Source organism: Cervus elaphus, chromosome 26, assembly GCF_910594005.1.
Source record: "Cervus elaphus chromosome 26, mCerEla1.1, whole genome shotgun sequence".
Taxonomy (NCBI): Eukaryota; Metazoa; Chordata; class Mammalia; order Artiodactyla; family Cervidae; genus Cervus; species Cervus elaphus.
The window spans coordinates 46,538,474-46,550,744 of NC_057840.1; the positions used below are offsets into that span (position 1 = coordinate 46,538,474).

At 43.0% G+C, this 12,271-nt stretch overlaps 1 protein-coding gene across 2 annotated transcripts in view; it reads right to left on the reverse strand.

Moving 5' to 3' along the window:
- PDE10A (phosphodiesterase 10A) overlaps positions 1–12,271 on the reverse strand; it is a 341,777-nt gene that overhangs the window by 35,040 nt on the left and 294,466 nt on the right. The window lies entirely within an intron of this gene.

The following is a 12,271-nucleotide window of genomic DNA, read 5'->3' on the forward strand; positions in this document are numbered from 1 at the left end:
CTATTACTCGTCCTTACCTACTATTACTGCATGTTACTATCCATTAACTACCATCTCTATCAGTTCAGTTCCGTTCAGTCGCTCAGTCATGTCCGACTCTGTGACTCCATGGACTGCAGCACACCAGGCCTCCCTGTCCATCACCAACTCCCGGAGCTTGCTCAAACTCTTGTCCATCGAGTCGGTGACGCCATCCAACCATCTCAACCTCTGTTGTCCCCTTCTCCTGCCTTCAATCTTTCCCAATCTTTCCCACCATTGTTATATATTTCCATATATACCGAAGAAACCCACACATGTGACTCTGAAGATACAAATATTTTCTAAAGAAGTTATATCTCCATTTTAAAAGACTTCTTAAATTTTGTAAGAAGTTTTTTTTTTTTTTGGGTCAGATGGCCAGACATTGTATCTAGGTGGAGAGATTACCTGGTACCTTATTCTTGGACACCCAGCCTTGGTGGGAAATAAACATCTGATGTTCATAAGCCCCCTAAGTCCACGGTATTTTGTTATAGCAGCACAAACAGACTAAGACTCAAACACCTAAATTTGAGACATCAGTTGACTTTTTTTCCATGTCTCCTTTTAAAAATATTTAGCTTAACTCTTGGTGATCTCAAAGTCCTCTAGTCCAGGGAGTATGAAAATATTTTGATTGTAAAGTTCTTTCTTGGTAAAATAAGTTTATAGATGCACATGTAATAGATGTATGCCCTTCAGAAATTACACACTGTGCTAATATATTGTTTGTATTATAAATGAAAATACAATCAAAATTTTAAAAGATAAAAAGTACATATGTTTAAAATATTTAATTTTATTTACTTAGCATGTCTTTTGCTCACACTAAACAATTATATATTTTAAAATGAAGCACTATAACGGTATGTCACCAATTGTCAAGGTTTTCTCCTTATTACTTGGTGAGATGGTGGTGTTTAATATAACACAGAAACAGTGGTACTGGTGGAGTAAATATGCCGAAAAGTGCGCGAGTGCGTGGTCTGCTAAGTCGCTCAGTCGTGTCTGACTCTTTGCGACACTGTGGACGGTCGCCCTCCAGGCCCCTCTGTCCATGCTATTCTCCAGGCAAGACACTGGAGTGGGCTGCCATGCCCTGCTGTAGGGGGTCGTCCCTACCCCGGAATCGAACCCGCTTCCCTTCCATTTCCTGCCTTGGCAGGCAGGCAGGTTCCTTACCAGTAGCACCACCTACTGGAGAAAAATATGACAAAAAGTTCAGTTCAGTCGCTCAGTCCTGTCCGACTCTTTGTGACCCCATGGCAGCACGCCAGGCTTCCCCGTCCATCACCAACTCCCAGAGCTTGTTCAAGCTCGTGTCTGTTGAGTTGGTGATGCCAAAAAGTATGTGGAGTCAAATAGAATAAATGTAGTACTGTCTGTTCTTACACATCACACTCATAGTTTTGCTCGCTGATCACTAATACCTTTAACTGAAATTCAGATGAATTTCCATTTCCCCTGATGTAAATCAGTTATTTTTGCAAATTAAGCAGCTGCATCTTTATATATTGTCAATCAGGTTCAAAACCAGCAACAATCAGTGAAATTCATTATACAGCAGATTTTAATAAGTTGAAAGCTGTGTGACAAAATAATTTTTTTAAAAAATTCAACTTTTGAAGACAGAGAGGGAAAAGGAATCACAAAACAGATGGAACAAACAAAACAAATAACAAGATTATGGATGTATACCTAAGCACAAGACATGCCTGGTCTAAATAACCTCATTAAAAGAAAAGGTTATCTGACTGAGCACGAAGCAAAACCCCAACTCACACTGTCTACAAGAAAGAACCCTACTTTAAATAAAACAAAGACTCAGATAGGGTCTTCCCTTGTGGCTCAGCTGGTAAAGAATCCGCCTGCAATGCAGGAGACCTGAGTTTGATATCTGGGCTGGGAAGATCCCCTAGAGAAGGAAAAGGCTACCCACTCCAGTATTCTGGCCTAGAGAATTCCATGGACTGTATAATTCATGGGGTTTCAAAGAGTTGGACACGACTGAGCAAATTTCACACTTCACAGGCTAAGAGTAAAAGGCTGGAAATTTGTAAAACTCAGCAGTGGCCACAGGACTGGAAAAGGTCAGTTTTCATCCCAATTCCAAAATGCCAAAGAATGTTCAAATTACTGTATAATTGCTCTAATTTCACATGCTAGCAAGATTATGCTTAAAATCCTTCAAACTAGACTTCAGCAGTACGTGAACTGAGAACTTCCAGATGTTCAAGCTAGATTTATAAAAGGCAGAGGGACCAGAGATCAAATTGCCAACATCCATTGGATCATAGAAAAAGAAAGAGAGTTCCAGACACATCTACTTCTGGCTCATTCAGTTCAGTTCAGTTCAGTCGCTCAGTCATGTCCGACTCTTTGTGACCCCATGGACTGCAGCACACCAGGCCTCCATGTCCATCACCAAATCCTGGAGCTTGCTCAAACTCATGTCCATCGAGTCGGTGATGCCATCCAACCATCTCATCCTCTGTCGTCCCCTTCTCCTCCTGCCTTCAATCTTTCCCAGCATCAGGGTCTTTTCAAATGAGTCAGTTCTTCACATCAGGTGGTCAAACTATTGGAGTTTCAGCTTCAACATCAGTCCCTCCAATGAATATTCAGGACTGATTTCCTTTAGGATAGACTGGTTGGATCTCCTTGCAGTCCAAGGGACTCTCAAGAGTCTTCTCCAACACCACAGTTCAAAAGCATCAATTCTTTGGCACTCAGCTTTCTTTATAGTCCAACTCTCACATCCATGCATGACCACTGGAAAAACCATAGCTTTGACTAGACAGACTTGTATTGGCAAAGTAATGTCTCTGCTTTTTAAAATGCTATCTAGGTTGGTCATAGCTTTTCTTCCAAGGAGTAAGTGTCTTTTAATTTCATGGCTGCAGTCACCATCTGTAGTGATTTTGGAGTGCCCAAAAATAAAGTCTACCACTGTTTCCACTGTATCCCCATCTATTTGCCATAAAGTAATGGGACCGGATGCCATGATCTTATTTTTCTGAATGTTAGCTTTAAGCCAACTTTTTCACTCTCCTCTTTCACTTTCATCAAGAGGTTCTTTAGTTCTTTGCTTTCTGCCATAAGGGTGATGTCATCTGCACATCGGAGGTTACTGATATTTCTCCCAGCAATCTTGATTCCAGCTTGTCCTTCTTCCAGCCCAGCATTTCTCATGATGTACTCTGCATATAAGTTAAATAAGTAGGGTGACAATATACAGCCTTGACGTACTCCTTTTCCTACTTGGAACCAGTCTGTTGTTCCATGTCCAGTTCTAACTGTTGCTTCCTGACCTGCATACAGGTTTCTCAAGAGGCAGGTCAGGTGGTCTGGTATTCCCATCTCTTTCAGAATTTTCCACAGTCTATTGTGATCCACTCAGTCAAAGGCTTTGGCATAGTCAAGAAAGCAGAAATAGATGTTTTTCTGGAACTCTCTTGCTTTTTCGAAGATCCAGTGGATGTTGGCAATTTGATCTCTGGTTCCTCTGCCTTTTCTAAGTCCAGCTTGAGCATCTGGAAGTTCTTGATTCACGTACTGTTGAAGCCGGGCTTGGAGAATTTTGAAGATTACTTTACTAGTGTGTGAGATGAGTGCAATTGTGCAGTAGTTTGAGCATTCTTTGGCATTGCCTTTCTTTGGGATTGGAATGAAAACTGCCCTTTTCCAGTCCTGTGGCCACTGCTGAGTTTTCCAAATTTGCTGGCATATTGAGTGCAGCACTTTCACAGCATCATCTTTCAGGATTTGAAATAGCTCAGCTGGAATTCCATCACCTCCACTAGCTTTGTTCATAGTGATGCTTCCTAAGGCCCACTTGACTTCATATTCTGGTTCATTAACTACCCTAAATACTTTGACTGTGTAGATCACAACAACTGGAAAATTCTTAAAGAGATGAGAATACCAGACCACCTGACTTGTCTCCTGAATAACCTGTATGCAGGACAAGAAACAACAGTTAGAACTGGACATGGAACAATGGACTGGTTCCAAATTGGGAAAGGAGTATGTCAAGGCTGTATATTGTCACCTTGTTTATTTAACTTAGATGCAGAGTACATCATGCAAAATGCTGGGCTGGATGAATCACAAGCTGGAATCAAGACCACGGAGAGAAATATCAACAACCTCATATATGCAGATAACACCACTTTAATGGCAGAAAGTGAAGAGGAACTAAAGAGCTTCTTGATGAAGGTGAAAGAGCTGGATTAAAATTCAGCATTCAAAAAACAAAGATCATGGCATCTGGTCCCATCACTTCATGGCAAATGGATGGGGAAAAAGTGGAAATAGTGACAGACTTTATTTTTCTTGGGCTCCAAAAGTCACTATGGACAGTGACTGCGGCCATGAAATTAAAAGACGATTGCTCCTTAGAAGAAAAGCCATGACAAACCTAGGCAGCATATTACAAAGCAGAGACATTACTTTGCTGACAAAGGTCTGTATAGTCAAAGCTATGGTTTTCCTAATAGTCATGTATGGATGTAACAGTTGGACCACAAAGATGGCTGAACACCAAAGAATTGATGCTTTCAAAATGTGGTACTAGAGAAAACTTTTGAGAGTCCTTTGGACAGCAGTGATATCAAAGCAGTCAATCCTAAAGTAAATCAACCCTGAATATTCATTGAAAGGACTGAGGCTTAAGCTGAAGCTTCAATATTTTGGCCACCTGATGCGAAGAGCTGACTCACTGGAAAAGACTCCGATGCTTGGAAAGATTGAAGGCAAGAGGAGAAGAGGGTAACAGAGGATGGGATGGTTGGATGGCATCACTGACTCAATGGACATGAGTCTGGGCAAATTCCAGGAGATAGTAAAGAACAGGGAAGCCTGGCAAGCTGCAGTCCATGGGATCACGAAGAGTTGGACATGACTTAGGGACTGAACAACAATAACAAAAGATTGGAAAAGTTATTTAACATTTAATACCAGTCTAGAGAAAATAGGAATGCTCTAAATTCCAGATACCTAATAAAGTAGATTTCAGAGTAAACATTATTACCAAGGAGATCATTTCAGTGATAAAGGGGTTGGGCCCTCAGGAGAATGAATACATATGGTCAGTTGGTTTTCAACAAAAGTACAAGGCAAGACATCAGAGAAAGAAGAGTCTACACCCCTCAGGGAGCTGACCAACTGGGCACTTGGATGCAAAACAAACAAGTAAATGTTGATCCGCATTTTATACCATATGCAACAACTTACTCAAATCAACCACAGACTTAAATGTAAAACCTGTAAAACTTCTAGAAGACAACACAGAAAATAGTCGTCACCTTAGGTCAGATAAATATTTCTTTGATACAATGCAGACATCATGATCACAAAAAGAAAAAAATAATGCTAGACTTCTTCAAAATTAAGAACCATTCTTAACTGGAGGAATCAATCTGCCTGACTTCAGACTATATTACAAAGCTACAGTCATCAAAACAGTATGGTACTGGCACAGAGACAGAAATATAGATCAATGGAACAAAACAGAAAGCCCAGAGATAAATCCATGAACCTATGGACACCTTATCTTTGAAAAAGGAGGCAAGAATATACAATGGAGAAAAGACAATCTCTTTAACAAGTGGTGCTGGGAAAACTGGTCAACCACTTGTAAAAGAGTGAAACTAGAACAGTTTCTAACACCATACACAAAAATAAACTCAAAATAGATTAAAAATCTAAACATAAGACCAGAAACTATAAAACTCCTAAAGGAAAACATAGGCAAAACACTCTCCAACATAAATCACAGCAGGATCCTCTATGACCCACCTTCCAGAGTAATGGAAATAAAAGCAAAAATAAACAAATGGGACCTAATTAAACTGAAAAGCTTTTGCACAATGAAGGAAACTATAAGCAAGGTGAAAAGACAGCCTTCAGAATGGGAGAGAATAATTGCAGTCGAAACAACTGACAAAGAATTAATCTCAAAAATATACAAGCAGCTCCTGCAGCTCAATTCCAGAAAAATAAATGACCCAATCAAAAAATGAGCCAAAGAGCTAAACAGACATTTCTCCGAAGAAGACACACACATGGCTAACAAACACATGAAAAGATGCTCAACATCACTCATTATCAGAGAAATGCAAATCAAAACCACAATGAGGTAACATCTCATGCCGGTCAGAAAGGCTGCTATCCAAAAGTCTACAAACAATAGATGCTGGAGAGGGTGTGGAGAAAAGGGAACCCTCTTACACTTAAGAAGCCTATCATACAGAGTGAAGTAAGTCAGAAAGAAAAACACCAATACAGTATATTAACACATATATATGGAATTTAGAAAGATGGTAACAATGACCCTGTATGCGAGACAGTGAAAGAGACACAGATTCATAGAACAGTCTTTTGGACTCTGTGGGAGAACGCAAGGGTGGGATGATTTGGGAGAATGGCATTGCAACATGTATATTATTATATGTGAAACAGATCGCCAGTCCATGTTCAATGCATGAGACAGGGTGCTCAGGTCTGGTGCCCTGGGATGACCCAGAAGGATGGGATGGGGAGGGAGGTGGGAGGAGGTTCAGGATGGGGAACACATGTACACCCATGGCTGATTTGTGTCAATGTATGGCAAAAACCACCACAATATTGTAATTAGTTTCTAATTAAAATAAATAATTTACAAAAAAAAAATTGTTCTTAAGAAAAAAATGTTGAGAGAAAGACAAGCCAAACACTGGGAGCAAATATTTGCAAATAAGTAATCTGACAGATGACTTGCGTCTAGAATATATAAAAGAACTGTCAAAACTCAGTAATAAAAACCAGAAATCACAAACAATAGGCAAATGATTTGAGCAGACACTTCACCAAAGAAGACATAGAGATGCAAATGTGTAGAGACTGGAACACTCCCAGTGATGCTGGGAATATTGGAAGTCGGTTGGTTTGGCAGTTTCTTAAACATCCCCCCACCACAAAACCCCACCAGTCTAGGCATTTACTCAGGAGAAATGGAAGCACATGCCCACACACAGACTTGGACAGCTTTATTTCCAACAGCCAAAAGCGAAATAACTCAAATTTCCATCAACAGGTGGCCAAACAAACAGCTCATAATGTATCCATACATTATGATACATACATATCTCTCAGTAATAGAGAATGAACTATTTACACACGCAGTGTCATGGATGAATCTCAAAATAATTGTGCTAAGGAAAAGAAGTCAGACAGAAAGAAACACAGATTTTGTGATTCCAGTCATATAAAACAGTTCTAGAAAATTCAAAGTAAGTTACAGGAAGTACAATAGTGGTTGCCTGAAACGGGGTGATGAAGATGGGGAGGATTGCGTGGGAGGGGTCACAGAGACTCCTGGGGGTGATGGACATACCAGTCATCAGGGGTGTGTGTGTGTGTGTGTGTGTGTGTGTACAGTTGTCAGACTGCACACTCTAGACACATGCAGTTCACTGTATATTTATAAGCCTCAGTAAACTTTTTTAAAAAAAATGCTTGCTCCTAGTCTTTGTAAAGGTACGTGGTAATTTGTGTATGTGACACATAAATTTCAGCAAAAAGTCACATGATGATGATGGAAAATAACTGTTTTCAAAGTACTCTCTTCGTGGTATGAGTTTATCTGGAAAAGCAATTATCTTCTTATTCGGCCTTAATGTTTCTGGCAATTTGAAAGTTCAGATTAAATGTTCATTTCTTTGAATATGTCTTATAAGTAACAAAATACTGTCAATTTGTCATCAGAAAAAGATTAGCAATTTGGAATTATCTTTTTGTGAAAGAAATATGTGTAAATAAACAATGAATTCAACAACCATTCCAAGTGTTTTGCCGCAAGTAGCAAAGCCTTCGTAGCACAAGGGAAATGAGTGGACACTGCAAAGCTGTCCTCCTGACATGGTTGAGGAAAAGCTGGATCAGGCTTAAAAGTGCAGGCTGGACACCACTGTCTGCTCTTCTTCCTTGTAGGATAAAAGGCCTCGTCACAGGAGACCACACCCTGGACCAGACACAGCCGCCTGACGGATGAACCGGGTGAAAGCTCCATCCGTGCATGCACAATCAAGGAAATGGACTTTCCCTAACAGCACTCCCTGAAAGAAGGTCTCACGTTCTCCTCCCAACCCTCAGAGGACCGTCACATCCCTTCCGCTCGAGATGATACTGTAGGTTCTGGCAGGAGGGCGAACGATCAACGGGGTTTACGCGGTAGTTACTGTGAGTCAGTACCGCCTGCTTATCCAGTGCAGTCCCGGGCGGACGGTGCTCGTAAAAGTAACTCTGTGAGGCAGCAAAACAAAATTGCTACCACCGTCATTAACACCAGTGAGCACTTACTAGGTGGCAAGCAGCCTGTCAAGTGCTCTGTATACACTACTTTTGTCATCCTCACAAAATACTCTAATTTTCATCATTTATAAGCTTATGACCTCTGCTGAGAATAAGTTACATTTTTATTTGTCATTATGTATAATTTTAATAAGTTTATATTGTTTGTAAACATCTAATCTATTAATTTTAATTTATTTTTTAATTTTGTAATCAATGTAAGGAAGTAAAACTTTAACTTTACAGCAAAAAAAGAATTAGTTTTGGCGAATTTTATAGCTACTTGAGTCCCTGTTTTCTAAATGACCCTCAATATGAAGAGTAGAAAATAATATATTATTAATAAATGATTACACTTTATTCACCCCACTGCACTCTGTTAATGAAGATAGAACACCATGTTGTGTGTTGACTTTGTACAAATTATTTGTCTGTGACAGCTGAGTAGTTAATTTGGGCTCACTGTCCAGACAGAAGAGACAGCTAGGAGAGGAGGCTGCCATTGATTTGCATGGGGTATTACTCTAAGACACGAGGATGTGGAAAAGGCACAAAAGGCAGAAAAATGACGACCTGGAGACAGGAATATAACCTAGCTTGTGTCCACCACGTGGGAAGAATACGACCACGCATAGTCTTATGAAACGGCGCCCCTACTTACTGACTCTCTGCACAGACACAGGGGTGTGCGGGGGATGCCCCGCCGTTATTCACATTCACAGGAGGCCTGGACTCACTTAAAGGCACCCCAGCTAAGAACCAGACTCCAGCTCATCTCCCTGGGCCGAACCTCCTCTCCTGCATTGACCAGCTGTGCGCCTTTAGGCAAGTGACTCGAGTTCTCTGCGCCCCAGGTCTCCCAGGTGCAGACTGGACAGTGCGCGCCCGAGTCGGGAAGGACGCGAGGCTCCCGTGGGGTCTCACACGTCAGGAACAGAACAAACTCGGGCAAGGGGCCGGCAGGCTCCCGGGGCTGTCGGCGATGACCACCTCCTCCAGCACGGCGGCCCGCCGCTGGGCCCCGAGGGCTCAGCCTGCTGAAGAACTCGAGTTTCAGGGCTGTGTGTGTGTGTCCCACCTGCTGAGGACGGGCGCTGGCTCCCGGCTCTGCCCTCAGGATGCCCCTCGGGCGCGCCTGTCCGAGCGCGAGTCCGCACTCCACAGGAGCCGGGAAGCGCTACGCGTCAGGCCCCTTCTTGGTTAGAGAGCTGGCTTTACCAGCTCAGCGCTGGCTGCAGGCAATCCATAGGTGCAAGTGGCTCAACTCCTGCTGTTACAAACTGGATGCGCTTTCTCCTTTAGTCAATTCACACGCCCAACCTAACTGACGAAATATCTGCTTAAGTACAGACTTTCAGTGTGATGTCTGTCAGTAGCATTAAATGAAGTCATTATTGAAGTTAATCTAGCCCCCTAAATAAACCTAAAATGAAAGACACGGTCCACACCGGTGTGGACAGGAAGCCTTGTGCTCTGTAGGCAGTAGCATGAAATCGGGCTACAGGGGCGAGGGCAACGCCAGGCCCAGCGAGGCTGGCCCCGTGCCCTGCGCGGGACCAGGGGCCCAGCTGTGGCCGCAGAGAGGAGTTCCTGGGCTGAGGACCCTGCAGAGAGACAAAGTTACCTGGCTCTCCCCCAGGGGAAGCAATTCCAGACGGATCTGAGTAAGTAAGTAAAACTCAAGTAAGTGAAGGAATGGAAGAGTGAAGACATCCAGGAGAGAAGAGACCAACACGGGGAAAAAAATCAACAGACTGACGTCCCCACTAAGAACCGAGCTGATAAAAAAGAATCGAGCGGCTAAAAATACACTGTCGAAAAAATACAGCATCTGACGCGTGGCTTCCTCTGCCTGCATGGCTATTCCAGTTTATGGAGACCATGGTTCCAAGATGCAGAGAAATGATGTTTTCTCCCTTGACTGACTCTGAGACGGAAGTGTTCACAACGCTGTCTTTCTTGCGGGCGGGTGAGGGCAGTGCTCCCAGGACTCCGGGGCCACGTCCAAAGCCGGCCAGCCGGCCACACACGCGCTGCAGGACCTTCCCCGTTACTGCACCCACGTATCTGTTCTCTCTCACAGCAAGTGGAGCTAATCACAGCCTCACTCGGGATTGTTGTGGGACTAACGAAGGAACCGGGATCCAGATCTAGAGATCTATGATCTGACATCCTCCCTGAAGAAGGCTCTGACAGGAAACTCTTGCAAAGAAACCAATTGCTGGCTTACAGACACGGACACACAGTGGGCGCTCTCTGCGTTTTCTTTTTTCTTTAGGAGGATGCTTGCCTCAACAAAGCCAGTGTTACTGTAGAGAAGGGCAGTACAGTTGGCCTCCCCTCTGCATTGGAGCAGAAACAACTCCAGGACCAGCTGCTCCCCAGACGGGAAGGCGCGTGGAGAGAGCGGGGCGGGGGTGGGGGGTGCGCCTGAGCTGCGGGGCCAGAGGCTGTCATGCTTTCTGAGTTTGGAGGCACTGTCCCAAACAATGCAGTGTTTATAGGGTCTCATGGGGAGAAGATGCACTGCAGTTTAAAAAGTGGCAATTAACTCCACACAGAGAGCTGAGGCTGCCTCGCCTGGATTTCAACGCACTCCTTCAGGTAACAGCCAGGCCTGGGTCTGCTCGATCTAAGAGCGGTTTACGCCCAGAGCCCGCCACCAGGAGCTGACTTTCTATGAAACTGTGGCGCATACACTATCTGTCATGGCAGGAGAGCAGAAATAGTTCTGGTGAGTTTCAAAGTGTTTATAAAAAGTCAGTTTCACTATAAACGAACTCCACTAACTTTGCCCCAACATTAAAATAGAATACATGTCAACTTATTCATGGTTTTTCAGAAGGAGTATCATTTTTCTTGTTTCACTTTAGCATTCGGGTTGGTATAATTGTTTGATCGTGGCTGAGTCCGTGTTTCTGATGCAACAATCAGTGTTAAGAAGAGCTTTGAAAACACCCTGGGCAAGCGTCTCAACAGCACAGCTGAATCGGCTTCATAGTGCCCACCCTGGGACGGACACAGTAATTCCTCAAGGGATGCACAGAAACATGGATGGATTTTAAGAAGATCAAGTTCCACTGCCTTAATTTTCACATGGACTCTTACCTAAAAATGATCTTTTCCCACCTCTCATTTCAAATCATGCCTTTCTCAAGTATCACTAGTACGAAAATCTCTTAAATCCTGGTGTCAATAAGATGTAAAAGTGGTTTCTAAAGCTTTCATAACGTACTGAAGGTGGACCTAAATAAATTTGAATCTGATAGATCATTAAAAACAATTTTTGATGACAGGATTGTCATGCTCTTTGGCCTCTTGGCTCATGTGGAGTTCAGATTAAGAGCAATTGCTATAATAAAACTCTTCCTGTTCCCCTCGACTCAAGATGAAAGCAACTCTTATGGCTTCCCAAAAAGTAAAGATGATAAGTACAAATAAACTTGATGATGAAATAGGGGGAGACACATTCTCAGGGAGCAATATCCCAAAGATGGAGACGAAATAGCTGGAGGGAATTCTGTGGAGTTAGGAGGAAGTTCTGATATGCAGAGAGAGACAGAGAGAGAGAAAGCAAAGAAAATCCAGGCTTATGTGTAAACTTCCTTCTGAAATAGTGACAACAGGGGGAAAGGATGTTTCAGTGGAGAAACCAGGCAGACACCTCTTTCCCAGAGCCTGCCCGCAGCGGGCACCGTGAACACACAGCATGCTGAGATGTTCCTGCGGAAATGTGACCTCGACAGAGCCATGAGGAAACACCAGACAAAATCAAAATAGAAACACCCTACAAGATAAACTGTCCATACACTTCAAAAGGGCTTCCCCGATAGCTCAGTTGGTAAAGAATCCATCTGCAATGCAGGAGACCCCGGTTCGATTCCTGGGTTGGGAAGATCTGCTGGAAAAGGCATAGGCT